This window comes from Hesperophylax consimilis, chromosome 28 (genome assembly GCF_061612785.1).
Source record: "Hesperophylax consimilis isolate HC1 chromosome 28, BYU_Hcon_1.0, whole genome shotgun sequence".
Classification (NCBI taxonomy): Eukaryota; Metazoa; Arthropoda; class Insecta; order Trichoptera; family Limnephilidae; genus Hesperophylax; species Hesperophylax consimilis.
This window is the reverse complement of record NC_142863.1, coordinates 1,997,831-2,010,235: the sequence shown is the minus strand read 5'-3', so window position 1 is coordinate 2,010,235 and position 12,405 is coordinate 1,997,831. Positions and strand designations below refer to the sequence as shown.

The window sequence follows — 12,405 nt, the reverse complement described above, 5'->3', positions numbered from 1 at the left end:
AGTGGAGAGCATTAGTGGTGATGGCCAAATTCACATCCAAAAGGATTGGAGCAGGACGGCGAGATTTGAGACATGCGTAAAAAGATAAGCTGAAAATAAACTGTCTTTATGATGATTGTCTTAGTCACCTTCGTCATCCGTGTAATTACGTAATAAGTCAAAACTATTGTTGGATAACACGTTTAGACGGCGTGGGTAATGTGTTGTTACACTGAAGAGATAAACTGTTAGAAGCGTGCTGTGGGCGTGTCCGTGTGCCCGTATAAATCACAATAATTTTTCGTTATTTTTTTCTGAATTTGGTTTGCCTTTCAACCCGTTGGGGGCCAAGAACTAGAGTCCATTTTTAAATCAATAATAACCTTCTAACTGTAATACCAGTATTTTTATTGTTATGGGTAGTTAGTTTAAATATTAAAAATAATTTTCAATCTTTTTATCCAGAAAACGCACCAAATCTATAGACGTGATCTGTGACGTCACCAGTCTCAAAAATCTTTGTTTTTTTTTCAACCGGCTCTGCACATATTTTGTATAGGATTCGAGACGTATTTTTTATTCTGAAATTCTTGCTAGATTTTAACAGTGAACAACGCCACGTTAAAATTTTAGTATCTCGTCACCTAATGCGTTCTAAAATATTCACAAGAGGTGGAGAGATGTTGTTGGCGATATCGGTAATCTTTCAAATCGGCATAAATCACACTAAAATTCTAGACATCTGTTCAGAAGTGGTGTACTTGTGGTAGGTAACTAGGCACTGGGCCAATTGTCATACGAATCATATTTATTGCGCTGAGGGTAATCCAAATTCCAAAGTTTCATCACATCGAGACAAATTATTATCAACTAGCTGTAAAAGTTGTTTCCTTTATGCGTTCATACATTTCTATTGAAAAAAAAAATTTTTTAGTAGTTTGCATTTATATTTTTTCTTGAGTAATTAATATATTTATTTGTATTCCACTCAAGGGAAGCGATAAGAAAACCTCCAATTTATCTAAAGCATATTTTTTTGTATTCATAATGTACACCAATTCGTTATAAAGATTAATCAAAATAGTGTTTTGGCATTAAGCTTCGCCTTAAAATGTTAAGAATAATAAATGATAATGGTTTAGCCGTGTTTGGTGACCAGCTCTGAATAGCCAGGTACTTCCCCCACACTCCCTTCAACCTCACAATATATCCCTATTAGGGAAGCCATGGTCTCATTGGCTCCAGACGGAACAGTTAGGACTTGTGTGCGGTATTCAGTATTCACATAAAATAAACCTGCGGGGAAACGGCGTGATGGTTAGTTAGTTAGTCCCATAATAGTCCAGTCAGCCTGTGTTTTTATATGTAACTAAATAGTATAAAGCTAATTTTTTCCCCATCGACTACTACCATTTAGACAAGTGTTTAGAAAAAAGTCCCCGCCCCTACCCCCCTTGCTTCCCCCCCTGTGCCCCCCCAAACATGAAAAGTGTAAGGGTTTCGTAAATCGCGTCTATCTCAATTATTAAACAACATATCGGATTGAAATTTGTTTTATTCTCTTTGTTGTAACATTTTCTACAAAAAAAGTTCAGTTAACTTTCGTCGTAACTTTTACCGTTTGTTTGTAATTCGTATGATAAGGTAAAAAATTGTATATTTTTTGGCACATAATTTTATATTTTGTCACAGAACTTTTCAGGCCGACATTTTATGAAAAAATATTTCCCACAAAAGTTGTAGCCCCTATTATTACCTTTAAAATGATATAAAATAGTACTTACTTTGTTGGAGATCCAGCGAGATTATCATGGCGGGTTCGGTCGAGGTGGGGCCGGCCGGCGCGGCGTTGCAATGCAGATATTGTTGTATAGTGATAGTGTTTTTTATCTTCAAGGTACACTATTGCATTTTCCATAAATAAAACTAATCGAGTCTCGGTGAAACCTAAATTCCCCACTTTTTAAATTTGTTTCAAATAATAATAAGTCCTTGTATACAGCGAAAATAGGTATTTTAAATAGTTTTTGGTTTGAAAATGCATGTAATATTTTTTAAAGATGTTATTTTAGAACAAAATAATTGCGGTATCTTAATTTGATCATATCCTAAACTTCCATGAGAGGTTCTTCATTTTCCTCGACTTCAACCAAAGTTACATTGCTGCATGATCCACCACAGCTTACGCTTCTAAAGAGAGCAAGTTAGCTGGCCAGTCGTGTATTGTCACTTTTGACCAACCACTTTTCCTGAAAGCAGTAGACATTGTTGCAAGTTCTTCTACAGAAAGTGAAATATCTGGAGTAATCGTCAGACTAGGCGGATTCCATCTTCTAATGAGTTTCCTTGGTTGCTTAGGAAAGTTTATGGAAGGTAGTGGAATCGAAGAAATGTGGACCTCTGTTTATGGAAAATCAACGATTCCTCACCTTATGTCAGGACATGCTTACGCAAGGTCTTATAGAGCTCACATGATGACCCAGGCAGCTTTGATGTTACTGCTATTCGAGGAATGTTCATCTCTTAAAGAAATGATTACAAACGACTTTAATGATATTCATATCCAAACAATTAACAAACAAACAACTGTTGAAGACGCCATGAGAGAGTGTAAAACAAATGAAATAATGACAAGACTAGAAGAAGTGTATGAAGATTTGGCTAAAACTAGTAGAACTTCAAAACTGTGGCTACAAGAGTTTAAATTGGTGAATTTGGCTCTAGACTTTATTCTGGCAGAGAGAATCGGCGATTGGAATTTGCACATTAATACAGTCAAGCAAATGATACCGTATTTCCATGCTGCTGGACATTTGCTCTACGCCAAATCCGCACACATATACCTACAACAAATGTTGAGTCTACAATCGAAGATGTCAAATGAAGACTTCGAAAGGTTCGTCAATAAAGGTTTTTTTACAGTTCGGCGTACAGATGGATTTTTTACCGGTATCTGGACGGACATGACCATAGAGCAGACATTAATGCGATCATCAAAATCCATAGGTGGTCTTACTCATGGACGAGGATTAAGCGAGAGGACGCTAACCAAGTTCATTGCTTGCGCTCCTGCATCCCTACAAATTTGTGAGGCTTTCGAGAAGTTCTCTGGCTGCTTAACTCAGTTTAACGAACAGCACACTGAACTTAGATGCAGTAGAAGAGAAAGGGACTTGCAAGATATTAATAAGTTTCTCGGGTGGCTGCGTATCCATAATCCTTTCCGACAGAGCAACGATTTAATTTCTTTATCCTCTGGTCTAGTAGTGACAAGTTCGGGTGTAAACAAGTTCGATGAAGCGTATGATGTAGGAATGAAATGCTTGAAAGACATCGAAGGAAATAATTTTGCAGATGTTAAATTGAAAAGAAAAAATAAAGTTAAAACTATAGGCTCCGTAGTAAGTGGTATAAATGTGAGATCTGAAGAAGTGCCAATTAATCCTGATCAGCTGTTTAATAGGGTTATATGTATGTCTCAAGGAACAAATAATCTCAAACAATACTTCAACTATGAACTTAGCCCATACCCTTTGTCTTTATTTGAAAACAATAAAATGATAAGAAAGGGAACTAAATCAAGTCTTATGAAAATATTTGAAAAGTGGACAGTTAGCAACGAAGTTTTTAAAAATTTGCCCCCAAAAATATATGTAGTAGATGGAGGGTATCTTTTGCATAATGTTATTTGGCCTGACAAAGTAACATATAGCAGCATCATAGAGAAGTATGTTGATACTGTAATGAAACGGTATGGGAAAGATTGTCATGTCGTGTTCGATGGGTATCCTGACTATCCCACCACAAAAGGGGTCGAACATATGCGGAGAAGTAAAAAAACATCTCTAGAAATGAAATTCAACGTTAATATGGAATGCTCTGTGAAGCAAAATGAATTTTTGGCAAATCCAAAAAACAAAAGCCAGCTTATTGAACAGCTCTCTCAGAAGCTTAATGAAGCAAACATTCCAACCACTGTGGCGGAGGAAGATGCAGATACTAAAGTGGTCGGAAGAGCAATAGATGTCTCCCAGATTCAAAGTGGGAGGCCTGTAGTTGTTGTCGGACAGGATACTGATCTTTTCGTTCTATTGTTAGGGCTACCACAGTGTCAAAATGTGCAACTATTCTTTCACAAACCCTCTGGCACACCATCAACGTATGACATCAGCAAGATTCGTGAAGAGATTGGTGATATGAAGGATGTGGTATTATTTTTGCATGCTATCACAGGATGTGTTACCACATCTTATTTATTCGGTAAAGGCAAAATTAACGCGTACAAATTGCTAAGTTCATCAAATGATCTCCGCACAAAAGTTTTACAGTTTTATGAAAAACAGGCAGACAAAAATATTCTCAAAGAGGTAGGAGAGACTTTTGTCTTGAAACTATATGGATGCACAAGGTCTGCAAGTCTGAATGACAGTAGATATTCAATGTACCTTAAAGCTGTTGCAAAAATGTCATTAAAATCCAAATTTAAAATGGCGTCCCTCCCTCCAACATCTGATGCTGCTGAACAACACGCCTATCGAACATACTATCAGATTCAAAAATGGATTGGAGATAAGGAAATCAGCGCTACGGACTGGGGATGGATTTTAACAGACAACATGCTGTACCCAGTGCACTAAAAAAAACCACCGGTACCTGAAGAAGTTATAAACTTAGTTTCCTGCAACTGCAAAAAGGCTTGCAAAAATAATTGTAGCTGCTTTAAAGCATCACTTGATTGCACAGAAATGTGCGGGAGCTGTGGTGGATCATGCAGCAATGTAACTTTGGTTGAAGTCGAGGAAAATGAAGAACCTCTCATGGAAGTTTAGGATATGATCAAATTAAGATACCGCAATTATTTTGTTCTAAAATAACATCTTTAAAAAATATTACATGCATTTTCAAACCAAAAACTATTTAAAATACCTATTTTCGCTGTATACAAGGACTTATTATTATTTGAAACAAATTTAAAAAGTGGGGAATTTAGGTTTCACCGAGACTCGATTAGTTTTATTTATGGAAAATGCAATAGTGTACCTTGAAGATAAAAAACACTATCACTATACAACAATATCTGCATTGCAACGCCGCGCCGGCCGGCCCCACCTCGACCGAACCCGCCATGATAATCTCGCTGGATCTCCAACAAAGTAAGTACTATTTTATATCATTTTAAAGGTAATAATAGGGGCTACAACTTTTGTGGGAAATATTTTTTCATAAAATGTCGGCCTGAAAAGTTCTGTGACAAAATATAAAATTATGTGCCAAAAAATATACAATTTTTTACCTTATCATACGAATTACAAACAAACGGTAAAAGTTACGACGAAAGTTAACTTAACTTTTTTTGTAGAAAATGTTACAACAAAGAGAATAAAACAAATTTCAATCCGATATGTTGTTTAATAATTGAGATAGACGCGATTTACGAAACCCTTACACTTTTCATGTTTGGGGGGGCACAGGGGGGGAAGCAAGGGGGGTAGGGGCGGGGACTTTTTTCTAAACACTTGTCTAAATGGTAGTAGTCGATGGGGAAAAAATTAGCTTTATACTATTTAGTTGGTCTAAATGGTGTTCTACGACACAGGCTGACTGGACTATAAATATACCACTCTCTAGATCGATATCTTCCGGCTTTTTGTATCCAACAGAATTATACAGTACTTAACCACAGATATACAAGCAGTACCTACCGTGCGGAGCAGAGCAGTAGACAAGGTAGAGGAAACTCAAGGCCATTTAAAAAAAGATGCGACCATAGACAACATAATTGCTCTCAGCCTACTCTATTCATTCACTAGCCCAAAAAAACTATTATAAAAATAAAAATATCCTTGAAGCAGAAAAATGTCGAAATGTTTTCCAAGGGCAAGGTTCATCTGACTAAGAAAATAAACTTTTACAGTGCATTTCCTTAAGATGAAACTTGTTAATCTGAGAAGAAGACACCCAAAATGACAAGAAATTTGCAAAAACACTGAAGAAAATTTCCAAAACATGATTGTCCGACAGTACGACGAAAAATTTCGACATTTTTCAGCCTCATGAACTCATGGTTACATATAATGTTTAAAAATCTTTAATTTCACCAAAACAATAAGATAATACAGGATAACACTAATCAATAACATGAATAAGTTTATCGATATAATAAATAACATTTATACGTTGTGGAGGAAGACATATGTCAAGTATCAAGCATTGTTCAAAAAACCGAACGAATAACCTAAAACTGTTAATTCACTTTAAACTTGAACTTACGTAGGTAGGTTGAATATAATATGTTTGTAACTCGCTAACACTATACTGGCTTATATTGTATTTTTATCACGAACAACTTTAACACGCAATATTTTCGACGGAAATGATAGTATTTCGGCAGAAAATGACAACCCGCGTGTATAAATAAACCACTCTCATTTTGTTTGAATGATTTGAAACTGTCAAACGGCAAAATTCCGTCATCTCTTTCTGTTACACGAGTCATTATGGTAGAGAGCGAGAGATCAAACCAATCCTTCTGTTCTCACCAATGAGATCTGAGCTTTTAGCCATATTATTCGTTTTCTATAAGAATTTTGAGGTGGGCGTGGCGGTTTCAAATGAGTTTCATGGCCAAAGCTTAGTTAAATGCCCCTGGTTAGTCCCTATTGTTCTTGAAGATCTGAATATTATTAAATACGAATTATTATTTTTTTGGTAAACTAATGTTTAAGAAAAGATTTTTTATGCATAGCACAAAGGGTAACAATTATTTTACAAGCAATAATTATTCGCCTGAAACACTCATGTATCATGTATCTTTTATCAGGAGCTTTTTCAATGTGGATGAGTGTTTCAGGCTAATAATTATTGCTTATAAAATAATTGTTACCCTTTGTGCTATGCATAAAAAATCTTGTCTTAAACATTAGTTTACCAAAAAAATAATAATTAATATTTGACAAGTTCTAGTATCTTCACCAAAAAATGTAGACAATTTGTCTCGACGCCATCTAGTGAGAGAGTTAGCACTTACAATGCCTTTCTCATATAAAATAAAGTTGGTTGTTTTCAGGTGAAAAAAATGTAACAAGCAGTAATTGTTGAATGAAACACTAGTATATATTGAATTATTTCGCGGATAAGAGATAAGCCGCCATAGCTCAGTGGTCAGAGCTGTCGACCGGAAATCGAAAGGACACGGGTTCAAGTCCCGTTGACGTCATGTATCTTTTATCAGGAGATTTTTCAATGTGGATGAGTGTTTCAGGCTAATAATTATTTCTTATAAAATAATTAAATACTAACTTTTACCCGCGGCCTCTCTCGCGTGGTATTAGGGCAAAATTATTGTATAAACATAGACATATGAATATTAGTAGACCTGCCCTAAGTGATTAAAAGCGTATTATCCCCACTCCCCATACCGGTTCCATTGGAGCCGGCTGTGCTCGCGTATGGCCTCAAGTGAAATTTGAAAACGTGACGTCATCATTCTTGTGCGAACTATGGTCGAGGCATCATCGGTTCATTTTACGAAATAACACTGCAAAATGTTGACTTGTGATATGAAAACTTGTAAAAATAGATGTGAAAAAGAGAATAAACCCAATTTTCGTATTACATTCCATAAGTAAGCATTATTTTACTTTATTTTAAGCTTATTCACACCGTATTATATGGATCAGTTTTAGAAACATATACTATCACATCACAATGTAGCGATTCTCAAGTGTGCTCATCGTTGTTTACTGGGGTAAGTAAATTATGAAACATTTGTAAAAGTGTCTTAACTAAATACTCTGAAACTAACTACGACTCTGCAAACAGAAGAAATTTACTTTGCCGAATTTGGACTTCGCAAATTAGTTCATAACGTGGCGAGTAATTTGCGCTCCCATGTAAAAATGTCTATTCATTCAAAAGCAGATTTTACTTTTAAGAAGTAAATGGTGATATTATAATGCGAGATGCCTATTTACTGTCAGATTGATTTATTGACGAATCACAGTCAGCTTAACCCCCTTCGTTCTTCAACACTTGATTTTACCCCTCGCCATTATCTTCTCGTCTATTAATTCCTATGTCTGTGGTACAAACAGACAGACGCGGATAACGACTTTATTTTACACTATTTAGAGAAGATATATATATATATATAGAATACCTATATCAGGAAATTTCCATCTGTTTACTGTGGCGTAATTCTTGTTGGCGTTGATTCGACCGCAGATAATTATACAGAGTATTCTATTTTGTTAGTACCATATCTGAGTACATCTGCGTAACATAATATTATACAGGGCAGGTAGCTCGTTTTAAACTTATGTAAATTGCAATTGTCTACTGAGGTCGAGATAAGGTCAAAGTCATAAGCGTCACAAGTAAGTACCATAAGTCACAATGTAATTCGTCATTAGTACAATATATTATTTAGAATTGTCAGACTCGTGTTGGTAGTTGTTATGCCAGGCATTATGTCTGGGTTTTTCTAAGTAAAACCGGTACACATTATTAAGGCGAAGCTTAATGCCAAAGCACTATTTTGATTGATCTTTATAACGAATAGGTGTACATTATGAATACAAAAAAATATGCTGTAGATAAATTGAAGGTTTTCCTATCGTTTCGCTTGAGTAGAATACAAATAAATATATAAATTACTCAATAAAAAATATAAATGCAAACTACTAAATTATTATTTTTTAAATATTTCTTATTTTTACAATATAAATGTATGAACGCATAAAGGAAACAACTTTTTAAAAATACAGTGTTATAGCTAAGATTATCTGTGACAGTTTCATTTGATTAACTTTTTTGCTTTCTTATAAAATTATTTATAAAATAAATAAAAACCAGTTTTTTTCTTGAAATCGAACGTTTCTAGACAGACAGACGTGGATAGCTACTTTGTTTTATACTATTTAGTAGACAGAGCGGAAGGACCTCCTATGTTAAAGGAAACCCCTCGGTCTTGGCACACTCTCTGTTATTCCGACTCTATGTATCTGGTTCTATATTCTATATCTATGTTTTCTATGATCTACATAACCTAGTTTTTGTTTCATCACGTTTTAAAGGTGTTTTGCATCATTGTTGTATTGAGTTATCCGGTTACCGTATCCCGATAGAAGGCGGTAGGCGTGTCCATTTGTCAGAAGTACACTCATTTTCCTTACTTCTGATGAAAAGGATAAAAAAATTATTTAAATCTTCAATCAATTAATTTCCTTGGCCCAACTGGGGCTAAGGAACAGAAATATCTTATGAAAACTGGCGAAATTCGTTTACTTTCAAATCGGTATAGACTTTCCAGGAAATATCTAATCAGTGGTTCAGCGTTTAAAATTGACAGCTAAGCTCTTTTTCAACTCGATCACTTTGCTTTCGTCTACCTGTAAAATTATTTGTGTGTTTTCAGGGTCCGGTCAATTCTTTCAAGATGGTAGCCGCGTTTGTTGCAGCGTAGCCGCAATCAATATTACGCAAAGTTTACTGTTCACAAAACTACTAGCAAAATGAATATAGAATTTATGAGAAGGAAACTAACCCTGTTCCAAATACAAACAGGCATAAAAGTAAGTACCCTGAAGCGAGCCAGTAATACCATTGTGAATAGGGCTTTAGATTGAAAGGTCGCGATAGTGGCGGGGGGAAAGATGACGTCCCTTGCCCGGTTCGTTTTACCAGTGGGTGCATACCGACGCAGGGTTGCCAAAACATTGCACCGGGAATGCAATCCAAAATTTATTTAGTTTTTAATTAGATAGTAAGATATTGTGTAGACGAACTTAGTGGCAGAACAGTAAGAGCATTACATGGCTCTGGATTCATCAGAATTCACTCGGTTTTAACACCTTCAAAATTAAACTCTATTATATTCAGTGATTATAAGCATTAGATTATACCTTGTCGATTATTTCAAGACACCTCTATTTGAATTTCACTTTTATTTTCGGTAATGAATGAAATCCCATCGAGCTGAAACTCGGCAGATATACTCTTCGTGGATGACAATGCATTCCATCAACTTTTGGTGGAATTCACGTACACGATTACACTACAGCAGTTTATATACGAAAAAAATGTCAGTCCTGCCCGATCGGCATTTGGCGAGGTTCGTGGAGTTGTGGACTTGTTGAATCCTCAGTCAAACCTTTTTTTAAGTGTTAAAAGCCATTTTTAGAAGTATTTTTAATTTTTTTTACGGGTAAATTTTTTATTTCATTTGTTACATTTTTTATATTTTTCTTAATGCATTCTCATCGCAGCTACTTGTGCTCATTAAATGTATTCGTAATTTGTTCATAATTATTAATTATCTCAAGTAGCTCTTAACTTTGCTCTTTAAAGGGTTTGTAACACGATATATTAAAAAAGTCAATTTTTTTGTGTTCAAATTTAAAACTCCCAAAATCGGCAACACAATATTAATCAAACAAAAGATAATGGTAATATTATTTGCGATTCTATACATTTGTATTTTACATTTTTTTAAATAATAAGTAAAATTTGCAATTGCGCATTTGAGACATTAATTTAAAATTAAAAAAAAAATTGTTCTTCCTGTAAAATCGGCAAATGGAGCTACAAAAATTGAATTATAATAGAGCCGAATATTATATGAAATATTTGACAATATATGTATTAATAATAATAATAAAACGAATGCCTGGATTCGAAGTCGAGGATTTTATCGATAGGTCACGGAGATTGTCAATAGGCCGAGTAATACATTGCACACATTTTGTTAAATTCCAAAGAATTATCCATAAACTTCCATAAAACAATGCATTATTTCAATAGGTCCTTTAAAATGTGGAGCAACCCTGAATGGGAGAGTGTACGCCGAGGTCGTTCGGTGCTCGTGCACCCAACACGCACCCGATAGTCTGTACTGTACCCAACAAGCCCGGTGCACGTGTACCGAACGCACCCGCCCGGTGCGCGTGTACCGAATGTACCCGAACAGCGTTCGTGTACTGGCCGACAAGCGTTGAGACAATCCCATACATCATTTTAAATGACTAATAATTTCGTCATGTCATGAACAATAGAACAACATATTATATATTTTTATTTCAGAAAAATACATGATAATTTCTCGTCAACCTTCTTCCCCTTGTCCTTATCGACAATTTCGTAAATGTCTCTTTACGATTTGTTTATACTGCAGACATTTTTAGTGAAAGGTCTGATTTTGAAGTATCAAAACATACGTGATTTGATTGCGCAATTGTATGCTTGTACTTGAAATAATCCAGGTAAAGATGCAATGAAATATAAATTAATGTTATAATCTGAATTTATTCAATAATTAATAAGGCCAACGATCATATGAGTTGGTTTATAAATCCCATATACGCTGTTATCAAGTATTCATAATGGAGCTTTAGAGTAACTGCGAAAATATCAGTATTTGCCAGTTCTTTATATAGATTTAAACGCAAGACAAGGAAAATAATGATACATTATCAAAGATCACTCACCAGATTTGGAAAACCATACAAGAAGAACACAATAACAATGGCTATTCGAGATTTTCAAGAACACTCACTTATTATGCTTTTTTTATCACCAAACACACGATCACTCACTATCAATTGGTGATAAAATCAATAAAACCGATTTCTTATCGCGAAATCCACCATTTATCACCAATGTTCCCTGATATTTCACAAAATAAACGGACCCGAGAATTCGACGACACTACACTTTCGTGGAAAAAAATATCATCGTCATTTACCATAGAAGATGAAAATAGTAAAGTTTTGCACCATACGTTTTTTTACCCAACAATAGCGACATCTTGGGGATATTTACAAAGTTAACTTGCTTGCTGGCGGGATGGTTTAAATTCCTTGTATCGAGTGAGACATTTTCAAAATTGGAACTTACGTTATGTATTAAATTATTATAAAAGTTGTATTTTCTTGTTTGTACAAACAATAAAGTACTTATCTACGGGAAATTATAAACGACGAATATTTTTATTCCATATTAGGAAGTGTAATATTTTTTTTAAAAAGTTTCTATTTTCATCCTGACAAGTCAAGTTACATTTCGTGATTCTCACTAATAATTAATTTAAATTATTGAAGATATGTAAATAATTCACAATGAAAAGTGATTCATATTTTCATTTAATATTATTATTCAATTATTAATATTACAATGAAGTATAAAACATTAAATTAGTCCTAATCCTAAAAAATATTTTTTGATTCACTATGTAACATAAATTTACACAATTTAAAATATGTTCTGCTCACTTATTTATAAATCAATAATATTTAGCTAATTCCATCGCTTTTTCTAATACTTTCATAGGTGCTTGTATTTTTTTACGAATACCATACTCATACCGTTTTCAGATTGCTTGTATTTTGTTCTGCTATTTTCTTTCGAGTATTTTTTCCCTTGGTATTATTT

The 12,405-nt window shown here is 34.6% G+C and overlaps 1 protein-coding gene across 1 annotated transcript in view; it reads right to left on the bottom strand.

Moving 5' to 3' along the window:
- The window catches only part of LOC149410014 (uncharacterized), a 139,261-nt gene extending 127,571 nt beyond the window's left edge, over positions 1–11,690 (bottom strand). Inside the window, exon 1 of the mRNA XM_089648780.1 lies at positions 11,463–11,690. The gene's annotated coding sequence lies outside the window, so the exon portion shown is untranslated. The remainder of the gene's footprint in view (positions 1–11,462) is intronic.
- Positions 11,691–12,405: the final 715 nt, after the last annotated feature.